Genomic DNA, 12,069 nt, shown 5'->3' on the forward strand with positions numbered 1-12,069 from the left:
CTCAAACTCTTAAAGTGCCAGTGGCTCCTAATGGACCAGTCTACACCCCATGGTACTAATGTGGACCTCAGCATCCTCTCGAAAGAGAAATAAATAAATAAATATATATATATATATATATATATATATATATATATATATTGCTCAAAAAAATAAAGGGAACACTTAAACAACAGCTAGATCTGAATGAATGAAATATTCTTATTAAATACTTTGTTCTTTACATAGTTGAATGTGCTGACAACAAAATCACACAAAAATTATCAATGGAAATCAAATTTATTAACCCATGGAGGTCTGGATTTGGAGTCACACTCAAAATGAAAGTGGAAAAACACACTACAGGATGATCCAACTTTGATGTAATGTCCTTAAAACAAGTCAAAATGAGGCTCAGTAGTGTGTGTGGCCTCCACATGCCTGTATGACCTTCCCTACAATGCCTGGGCATGCTCCTGATGAGGTGGCGGATGGTCTCCTGAGGGATCTCCTCCCAGACCTGGACTAAAGCATCCGCCAACTCCTGGACAGTCTGTGGTGCAATGTGGCGTTGGTGGATGGAGCGAGACATGATGTCCCAGATGTGCTCAATTGTATTCAGGTCTGGGAAACGGGCGGGCCAGTCCATAGCATCAATGCCTTCGTCTTGCAGGAACTGCTGACACAATCCAGCCACATGAGGTCTAGCATTGTCTTGAATTAGGAGGAACCCAGGGCCAACCGCACCAGCATATGGTCTCACAAGGGGTCTGAGGATCTCATCTCGGTACCTAATGACAGTCAGGCTACCTCTGGTGAGCACATAGAGGGCTGTGCGGCCCCCCAAAGAAATGCCACCCCACACCATTACTGACCCACTGCTAAACCGGTCATGCTGGAGGATGTTGCAGGCAGCAGAACGTTCTCCAGACTCTGTCACATGTGCTCAGTGAGAACCTGCTTTCATCTGTGAAGAGCATAGGGCGCCAGTGGCGAATTTGCCAATCTTGGTGTTCTCTGGAGGAGGAGCACTGCCAGAGCCCTGCAAAATGACCTCCAGCAAGCCACAAATGTGCATGTGTCTACTCAAATGATCAGAAACAGACTCCATGAGGGTGGTATGAGGGCCCGACGTCCACAGGTGGGGGTTGTGCTTACAGCCCAACACCGTGCAGGACGTTTGGCATTTTTGCCAGAGAACACCAAGATTGGCAAATTCACCACTGGCGCCCTGTGCTCTTCACAGATGAAAGCAGGTTCTCACTGAGCACATGTGACAGACGTGACAGAGTATGGAGACGCCAAGGAGAACATTCTGCTGCCTGCAACATCCTCCAGCATGACTGGTTTTGCAGTGGGTCAGTAATGGTGTGGGGTGGCATTTCTTTGGGGGGGCCGCACAGCCCTCCATGTGCTCGCCAGAGGTAGCCTGACTGCCATTAGGTCCTGAGATGAGATCCTCAGACCCCTTGTGAGACTATATGCTGGTGCGGTTGGCCCTTGGTTCCTCCTAATGCAAGACAATGCTAGGCCTCATGTGGCTGGAGTGTGTCAGCAGTTCCTGCAAGACGAAGGCATTGATGCTATGGACTGGCCCGCCCGTTCCCCAGACCTGAAACCAATTGAGCACATCTGGGACATCATGTCTCGCTCCATCCACCAACGCCACGTTGCACCACAGACTGTCCAGGAGTTGGCGGATGCTTTAGTCCAGGAGGAGATCCCTCAGGAGACCATCCCCCACCTCATCAGGAGCGTGCCCAGGCGTTGTAGGGAGGTCATACAGGCACGTGGAGGCCACACACACTACTGAGCCTCATTTTTACTTGTTTTAAGGACATTACATCAAAGTTGGATCAGCCTGTAGTGTGTTTTACCACTTTAATTTTGAGTGTGAGTCCAAATCCAGACCAGAATATTTCATTCATTCAGATCTAGGATGTGTTATTTTAGTGTTCCCTTTATTTTTTTGAGCAAAAAAAAAAAAAAAAAAAAAAAAAAAAAAAAAAATATATATATATATATATATATATATATATATATATATATATATATATATATATATATATAATTATTTTTTTTTTTTTTTTTTGCTCAAAATATATATATAAGTCCACGTAGGCAGCACACCAATTAAAAATAGTAATATAGCCGGTGCCCTCCGTAGGTACTCACATAGCAGAGTCCAATATACAGCAGTCGGATTTTGCGGCACTCGAGATGAATAATAGTCAGAGATGCAGGTATGAATATCAACATTTCGATGATTTTATTTCACAGTCGTCAGGACATAACACATACACAAACAGAGCTCACCCTTTATACCTGCACCATCCCACGTGTAATCACAGACACCTGGATCCAGGTATGACTCCCACAAATGACATCATTCCTGGTTCCCGGAGCCATAGTAACTAACCCATTTACAAAACTAATTACAAAACTTGTATAAAACACAGACTGAGATGTCGATAATGAGGATACAGATATTACATCCATAACTATATACTATAACAATCGAAAATACAGATAAAGTTCAAAAAACTTATTATTAGCAAAATTGTATTAATGGCATAGATGATTAGACATGAAACATGGTCACTCAAATAGCTGTCCTGTAGAGTGTATACAATTTAGAGGATATATTGAACACCTGTTCTAGAAGCAATGTAAACCCAATTGTTCATTAAGTCACCTTGGGGATCCATTTGGATTCACACTTAAGTAATTTTACAGAGCGATTCCCCCCCCCCCCCCCCCCCTTTTCTCATTTCTGGAATATGATCTATAATTTTATAGCTGAGGGAGGCTAAACTGTGACCAGTTTGGGCAAAGTAGCGGGCGACAGGTTGGTCGCTACTACCACTTTCAATGGCCGCACGGATTGCCATACGATGGCCAGTTCGATCAGTCTTGCCAATATAACTCAGGCCGCATGGGCATGTAATCATATAGACAATGAATCTAGGTAGTACATGATACTCTATGTCGGATAGCGTATTTCCTGCCACTATGAGGGTGAAAAAATTAATCACCGGGGATTAGATAACTGCATGTCACACATCCCAGGCATTTGAAACAACCTTTCTTAGCTGATAGGAAGTGTTTCTTTTCAGATCTATCATGGTCACTAACATCTGCATGTACTAACCAATCACAAATATTCTTGCCACGTGAGTAGCAAGATATAATAGAACTCTCTCTTAGAGTCAGCTCAGGATCAGAGCTTTTAATTCGCCAAAGATTATTAGTGATTATTAGTGATCTGTTTTATATTAGAACTCTCAGTATTAAAATGATTAACCCAAGGAATACGATTACCATGATTCTCTTTCACTGCTTTCTTCAGAAGTTGGTCACGGGGTTATTTTAAGTGCCCGTTCCTTTGCCAAAATGAGGTTAGGTAACGTATACCCTCTAGCTAAAAATTTAGCAATCATATTATCTATATATGTGTGCTAGCTTGATCTTTATTGCTACAGATTCTAATAGCACAGATAAACTTAAGGATTTAGGGTGAAAACTACCCGCATGTCACAGGGTATTCCTGTCTAGTTGTTTAGAATAAATCCGTGCTAATAGTATCCTGTTCAAGAGTAATGCACACATCCAAAAAATTAACCTTGTGGGAATCCACCACATAGGTAAATTGTATGGGACTGGCAGTACATTATGTTGATCAATAAACAATAAAAACTCGGATTTTGTACCTGTCCAAATCAAAAATATGTCGTCCAGGTACCTTGCATAAAAGCAAATCTTAGTACTAATGGTAAAGGGTGAGCTCTGTTTGCGTATGTGTTATGTACTGATGACGGTGGAATAAAATCATCGAAACGTTGACATTCATACCTGCATCTCTTACTATTATTCATCTCGAGTGCCTATATATATATATATATATATATATATATATATATATATATATATATATATATATATATATATATATATATATATATATATCTATATATATATATATATATATATATATATATATATATACACATACACATATATATACACACGTATGAGGAATGGCACGTTTAGTCTCACTTAAAGCGGTCTCTCACTTTTTAAGGTTTAAGAAGCGTTTGTCTCACTTATAATAGAGGGTTTCCTCAGCTCCACCCCCAACAGCCTCTTAGTTTCACTTTCATTCTTTGGCTGTGCACATGTTCCCTACGGGTGGTGTTCAGTTTGCCGGCGGCCGGGCTCCCGACGACCAGCATCACGACCGCCGGCATACTGACAGCTTTCTCCCTCTTGGGGGTCCACGACCACCCTGGAGGGAGAATAGATAGTGTGGCGCACCACTGTGCCCACAGTGCGGCGAGCCTGCAAGGGGCTAATTTGCGCTCGCCCAGCTGTCGGTATGCAGGCGGTCGGGATTCCGCCGCCGGTATGCTGGCCGCCAGGAGCCCGATCGCCGGCATAACATACTACACCCGTTGCTTACATCTGTCAGCTTCTGGGTCCTGAATTCCTCCCACTCAGTGGTTCTTGAAAGTCATGTGTGAAAGGGATACCCCTGTATGTCCAGGTACAAGGTACTTTAGTACAGTATCATACAGAGACTTGTCAAAACCTGTACTAATCCAAGTTACAGAGGTTCTAAAAGTGGTCGTCTCATTTATAGAGACTAATAAACTGCACTAACCTCACTAACCACTTAACTGACGATTCCCCCCCCCCAAAAAACACTCCGAAATGGTCATTTTTTTAAATGAGCAAATTAGGTGAAGAACATGAATTTAACCCTATCCAAAACGATTTTAGTAAAAAAAAATAATAGGATTTTACTTACCGGTAAATCTATTTCTCGTAGTCCGTAGAGGATGCTGGGTACTCCGTAAGGACCATGGGGAATAGACGGGCTCCGCAGGAGATATGTTTTTTTTAACGAAAGCTTTGGATTCTGGGTGTGCACTGGCTCCTCCCTCTATGTCCCTCCTCCAGACCTCAGTTAGAGAAACTATGCCCAGAGGATAGGAACAGTACGAGGAAAGGATTTATGTAACCTAAGGGCGAGATTCATACCAGCCACACCAATCACACCGTATAACTTGTGATAAACTACCCAGTTAACAGTATGAACAAGTAACATAGCCTCGGTTCAAGACCGACCAACTATAACGTAACCCTTATGTAAGCAATAACTATATACAAGTCTTGCAGAAGAAGTCCGCACTTGGGACGGGCGCCCAGCATCCTCTACGGACTACGAGAAATAGATTTACCGGTAAGTAAAATCCTATTTTCTCTAACGTCCTAGAGGATGCTGGGGACTCCGTAAGGACCATGGGGATTATACCAAAGCTCCCAAACGGGCGGGAGAGCGCGGATGACTCTGCAGCACCGATTGAGCAAACAGGAGGTCCTCCTCAGCCAGGGTATCAAACTTATAGAACTTTGCAAAGGTGTTTGACCCCGAGTAGCAACTCGGCACAGTTGTAGTGCCGAGACCCCTCGGGCAGCCGCCCAAGAAGAGCCCACCTTCCTAGTGGAATGGGCCTTAACCGATTTAGGCAATGGCAATCCTGCCGTAGAATGCGCCTGCTGAAACGTGTTACAGATCCAGCGAGCAATTATCTGCTTTGAAGCAGGAGCGCCAACCTTGTTGGCCGCATACAGAACAAACAGAGCTTCAGTCTTCCTGATCCTAGCTGTTCTGGTCACAAAAATCTTCAAAGCCCTGACCACATCCAGGGACTCGGAGTCCTCCAAGTCCCGTGTAGCCACAGGCAAGACAATAAGTTGGTTCATATGAAAAGATGAGACCACCTTGGGCAGAAATTCGAGTTCTCAACTCTGCCCTATCCACGTGAAAAATCAGGTATGGGCTTTTATATGATAAAGCCGCTAATTCCGAAACACGCCTTGCAGAAGCTAAGGCCAACAACATGACCACTTTCCAAGTGAGGTATTTCAACTCCACTGTTTTGAGTGGTTCAAACCAAGGTGACTTGAGGAAACTTAATGCCACGTTAAGATCCCAAGGAGCCACCGAAGGTACAAAGGGAGGCTGAATATGCAGCACTCCCTTCACAAAAGTCTGTACTTCAGGAAGAGAAGCCAATTCTCTTTGAAAGAAAATGGATAAGGCCGAAATTTGGACCTTTATGGACCCTAATTTTAGGCCCAAATTCACTCCCGTTTGAAGGAAGTGAAGCAGTCGGCCCAAATGGAACTCCTCCGTAGGAGCAGCTCTAGCCTCACACCAAGAAACATATTTCCGCCATATACGGTGATAATGTTTCGATGTCGCATCCTTCCTAGCCTTGATCAGGGTAGGAATGACCTCCTCCGGAATCCCTTTTTCAGTTAGGATCCGGCGTTCAACCGCCATGCCGTCAAACGCAGCCGCGGTAAGTCTTTGAACAGACAGGGCCCCTGCTGCAGCAGGTCCTGCCTTAGAGGAAGAGGCTACGGATCTTCTGTGAGCAACTCTTGCAGATCCGGATACCAAGCCCTCCTTGGCCAATCTGGAACAATGAGAATTATTCTGACCCTTCTTAGTCTTATTAATCTCAACACCTTGGGTATGAGAGGCCGAGGAGGAAACGCATAGACCGATCTGAACACCCATGGTGTCACCAGAGCGTCTACCGCAACCGCCTGAGGGTCTCTTGACCTGGCGCAATACCTCTTTAGCTTTTTGTTGAGACGGGACGCCATCATGTCTATTTGAGGCAGTCCGCACCGATCCACGATCTGTGTGAAGACTTCTTGATGAAGTCCCCACTCTTCCGGATGCAGGTCGTGCCTGCTGAGGAAGTCCGCCTCCCAGTTGTCCACCCCCGGGATGAACACTGCTGATGGTGCGCTTACACGGCCTTTCCGCCCAGCGCAGAATCCTGGTCGCCTCTGCCATGGCCACTCTGCTCCTTGTGCCGCCTTGGCGGTTTACATGAGCCACTGCCGTGATATTGTCCGACTGAATCAGAACCGGTTTGTTCTGAAGCCACTCCTCCGCCTGGCGTAGGGCGTTGTAAATGGCCCTCAACTCCAGGACATTGATGTGGAGACAAGTCTCTAGGCTTGACCAGAGACCTTGGAAATTTCTTCCCAGTGCGACAGCCCCCCAACCTCGGAGGCTCGCGTCCGTGGTCACCAGGATCCAGTCCTGAATGCCGAACCTGCGACCCTCTAGGAGGTGAGCACTGTGCAGCCATCACAGGAGAGATACCCTGGCCTGGGAGACAGGGGGATCCGTTTCTGCATATGTAGATGGGACCCGGACCATTTGTCCAATAGGTCCCATTGGAAAGTCCTCGCATGGTACCTGCCGAAGGGGATGGCCTCGTATGAAGCCACCATCTTCCCCAGAACCTTTGTGACATGATGCACCAAAACCTTTTTCGGCTTTAAAAGGTTCCTGACCAGGGCTATGAGCTCCTGAGCCTTCTCCACCGGCAGAAAAACTCTTTTTTGGTCTGTGTCTAGAATCAGGCCCAAAAAGGTCAGACGCGTTGCAGGTACTAGCTGGGATTTCGGTAAATTGAGAATCCAGCCGTGCATCTGCAACATCTTCACGGACAGAGACACGCTGTCCAGCAACTTCTCCCGAGATCTCGCCTTTATAAGGAGATCGTCCAAGTACGGGATAATTGTGACTCCCTGCTTGCGCAGGAGCACCATCATTTCCACCATTACCTTGGTGAAAATTCTCGGGGCCGTGGAAAGACCAAACGGCAACGTCTGAAATTGGTAGTGACAATCATGTACTGCAAACCTCAGAAACGCCTGGTGAGGGGGGAAAATCGGAACATGAAGGTACGCATCCTCTATGTCCAGGGACACCATCCAATCCCCTCCCTCCAGGCTGGCGATGACCATTCTGAGCGATTCCATTTTGAACTTGAACCTCTTCAAGTACAGGTTCAGGGATTTTAGATTTAGAATGGGTCTGACCGAACCGTCCGGTTTCGGTACCACAAACAGGGATGAATAATAACCCTCTCCTTGCTGGAGATGAGGAACCTTGATTATCACCTCTTGAATGTACAATTTGTGAATTGCCGCTAACACTAGCTCCCTCTCTGACGGGATTTGAAAAACCGGCGAGGGGGCATGTCTTCGAATTCCAGTCTGTATCCCTGGGAAACAATCTCTATTGCCCAGGGATCCACCTGTGATTGAACCCAGACGTGGCTGAAAAGACGAAGACGTGCCCCCACTTGATCTGACCCCCCCCCCGGAAAGCTCCAGCGTCATGCTGTGGACTTTGCGGAAGTAAGGGAGGACTTCTGCTCCTGGGAACTAGCTGAGTGCAGCTTTTTTCCCTTGCCTTTACCTCTGGCAACGAAGGACGATCCTCGTACCTTCTTGTTTTTATTGGAACGAAAGGACTGCATTTGATAATGTGGTACCTTCTTAGAATGCTGCGGGGGAACATAAGGTAAAAAATTCGATTTACCGGCCGTAGCAGTAGAGACTAGGTCCGAGAGGCCTTCTCCAAACAACTCCTCCCCCTTGTAAGGCAATGACTCCATATGCCGCTTTGAGTCGGCGTCTCCCGTCCACTGTCGGGTCCACAAGAGCCGCCTAGCAAAAATAGACATAGCGTTTATTCTAGAGCTTAGTAAACAAATGTCTCTCTGAGCATCCCTCATATAGAAGGCAGCATCTCTGATATGCTCCATGGTCATTAGAATGGTGTCCCTATCTAAGGTGTCCATCTCCGTAGATAAGGAGTCTGCCCATGCCACGACAGCACTACAAACCCAGGCCGACGCCATGGCCGGCCTAACTATAGTTCCTGAATGTGTGTAAATGTGCTTCATGGTAATTTCCTGCTTGCGATCAGCAGGATCCTTGAGGGAAGCAGTATCCGGAGAAGGCAGTGCCACCTTCTTGGATAAGCGTGTCAGCGCCTTGTCTACTTTAGGCGCAGATTCCCATCGTATCCGATCCTTCTGTGGAAAAGGATACGCCATGAGAATCCTTTTGGGAACAAGGAGTCTCCTATCCGGAGATTCCCAAGCCTTTTCGCATAATTCGCTTAGCTCAAATGAGGACAGAAACGTGACCTCAGGCTTTTTCCCTTTATACATGTGAACCCTCGTGTCAGGGACAGGGGGTTCCTCCGTGATATGCAAAACCTCTTTTATGGCAATAATCATGTACCTAATACCTTTTGCCACCTTCGGCTGTAATTTTGCATCCTCATAGTCGACACTAGAGTCAGTATCTGTGTCGGTATCTGTGTCAGCGACCTGGGATATGGGGCGCTTTTGAGACCCTGAAGGTCCTGGCACCACAGGGACAGCCACGGACTAGCTACCTGACTGATCCCTAGCTTCAGCCTTGTCTAATCTTTTATGCAGGAGATTTACATTTGCATTCAAGACATTCAGCATATCCACCCAGTCCGGTGTCGGCGTTGCCGACGGCGACCTGACATTCAAGCACTCCCCCTCCACATTAAGCGAGCCTTCCTCATCAAACATGTCGACACACTGCACACACCAAGGGAAACTTTTTTCTGAAGACAGTATCCCCTGAAAGGCCCTTTGGAGAGACAGAGAGAGAGTATGCCAGCACACACCCCAGCGCAACAACCTGGAGACCAACACAGAATGCTTTTCCCCAGCAGCGCTGTATTATACTTTATCCGCCAATTATGTGGCCCCCCCCTCTCTTTTTAAACTCCCTTCACCGTGTGTAAGCAGGGGAGAGTCCGGGGAGCTTCCTATCAGCGTTCTGTGGAGAGAGAAATAGCGCTGGTGAGTGCTGAGGGAGAAGCCCCGCCCCCTCGGCAGCGGGCTTCTATCCCGCTCAAAATCGTGTAAAATGGCGGGGGCTCAATTATATACATGTACAGTGCCCAGCTGTACATGTATATACCTATTTCCAATCTAAGAGGTGTTATTATTGCTGCCCAGGGCGCCGCCCCCCCCCCTGCGTCTTGCACCCATACAGTGACCGGAGTGTGTGAGGTGATGTGGAGCAATGACGCACAGCTGCAGTGCTGTGCGTTACCTCTGTGAAGGCTTCTGCCGCCTGAGACGTCTTCTTGCTTCTGTTCTTCTGGCTCTGTGAGGAGAACGGCGGCGTTGCTCAGGGGGTGGACGCCCAGGACGAACCTGTGTTCACCCCCTCTGAAGCTAATGGTGTCCAGTAGCCGAGGAAGCAGATCCTATCAGTTAAGTAGGTCTGCCCCTCTCTCCTCAGTCCCTCGATGCAGGGAGCCTGTTGCCAGCAGTGCTCCCTGTGAAAAAGTAAAAATCCAAACAAAAATGCTTTCTGTAGCAAAGAACTCAAGAGAGCTCCTTGCAGTGCGCCCTTCATCCTCTGGGCACAGTGTAAAACTGAGGTCTGGAGGAGGGACATAGAGGGAGGAGCCAGTGCACACCCAGAATCCAAAGCTTTCTTAAAGTGCCGTATCAGGTGCGGAGCCCGTCTATTCCCCATGGTCCTTACGGAGTCCCCAGCATCCTCTAGGACGTTAGAGAAATAATAATAATAATATTTTTTTTTAAACACACAAATATATATATATCACTCCCTGGGCTGAAATAAATTCTCCACAACGTGTATTACATCAACGTTTCAAAGTTTTACTTTGTCTTCAGGGTCCTGCTGTTCTGACCAATCAGCAGTGATCGGCAGCACGGCAATCAGTAGGGGAGAGTGCAGGGAGGCAGAGGGACCTTCCGGTCCCTCTGACAGCAGCAGCGGAGGGAAGTTTCCCTTCCCTGCCGCTGCAGACACAGTTTATCTGACTGGTCGCATCCTGTGCGACCAGGTCAGATAAAGCACTTGCAGGTATGGTCACATCTGATGCGGTCATGCCAGGCAAGTGGTTAAGAGGTCCTAACACCAAATGTCTCATATATAGAGGTGATTAATCCTAATAATCAAGAAAAGCCAGTCTAACAGAGGTTTTTTGATGTAAAAATGCCAGTCCCAGTAATAGAGGTTTCCAACTTATCTAGGTCCCACTTATCCAGGTTTGACTATATATTATATCTCTCTCTCTCTGGGGTCTATTCATAAAGCAGTGAAGAGAGTGAAAAGAGTGGAAAATTTGCCCATGGCAACCAATCAGCTGCCCTGTACAATTGTATAGTATGCAAATTATAAATGTTACTTCAATGCGGACTGATTGACATGGGCAACGTCTCTACTGGCTCACTTCTCCACACTTTTCACTGCTTCATGAACAGACCATATCTATCTACCTATCTATAAATATGCATCATCCAGAGATCTCAAATTGGCATCTTACTGTCAAAGCATTGCATGGGATATATTGCAGATATTCTGGAATATACAATCACATTAATTTTGTTGATAGTTATTAGAGGACTTCCACTGCCTATTGATGCAAATACGTTATTTGCAGCACTGCCAATGTGAGGGAAGTCATTTTGAGTACAGCAAAAAAATGTTCTTACTCCATAATAAAGACCACAAATTGATTTGATCCATTAGAACAGCAATTCATTTTTGCTTTTGGAAGCATCAGGTTTTTATATTTCTGTTTCATCAGCAACATACATAAGTTACATCAAGATCTTTTTCTAGATTGATTTTATGTTTAGCACATACTCTGGAAAGGAGCATACGCAAGTACAGGCAATGTTGAATCCGAAGTTGCATCTCTACTTGCAACTGACAGGACTTTTACACAGACAAAGTACAGTGAAGGCATACTGATGGAATTGCTGGCTTTGCAGACTGTATTTAGGCGTAATGACAGCTGTTTACTAACATATCTTTTGCATGAGGGCTAGGGCTGCAAGTGCATGAGCGTACAGGACGGTCTGGTCAGAGGTGTACAACAAAGCATATTGGTGAATATACGCATTTAGGGCCTAATTCAGACCAGATCATAAATGTGCGAAAAAAGGCACATCTACAATCAAATACTTCGGCATGCAGGGGGATGCCCAGCACAGGGCAAGTCCGCCCCACATGCCGGGCCCTGCCGCCCACGCAGACATGCGAAAGCACAGCGGCAATGCTTTCGCACCTGAGGAGTAGCTCTCTGCCTAAGCAGCCTAGCTGCAAAGGCAGATAGCTACCTGCCATGTTTAGGGCCGCAGCGGCCGCGTGTGACGTCACGCAGCCAACGTGGCCCAC

At 46.5% G+C, this 12,069-nt stretch overlaps 1 protein-coding gene across 1 annotated transcript in view; it reads right to left on the minus strand.

Annotated features, from left to right (window-relative positions):
- The window catches only part of LIN54 (lin-54 DREAM MuvB core complex component), a 157,353-nt gene that overhangs the window by 33,358 nt on the left and 111,926 nt on the right, over positions 1–12,069 (minus strand). The window lies entirely within an intron of this gene.

The sequence above is a fragment of the Pseudophryne corroboree genome, chromosome 1, assembly GCF_028390025.1.
Source record: "Pseudophryne corroboree isolate aPseCor3 chromosome 1, aPseCor3.hap2, whole genome shotgun sequence".
Classification (NCBI taxonomy): domain Eukaryota; kingdom Metazoa; phylum Chordata; class Amphibia; order Anura; family Myobatrachidae; genus Pseudophryne; species Pseudophryne corroboree.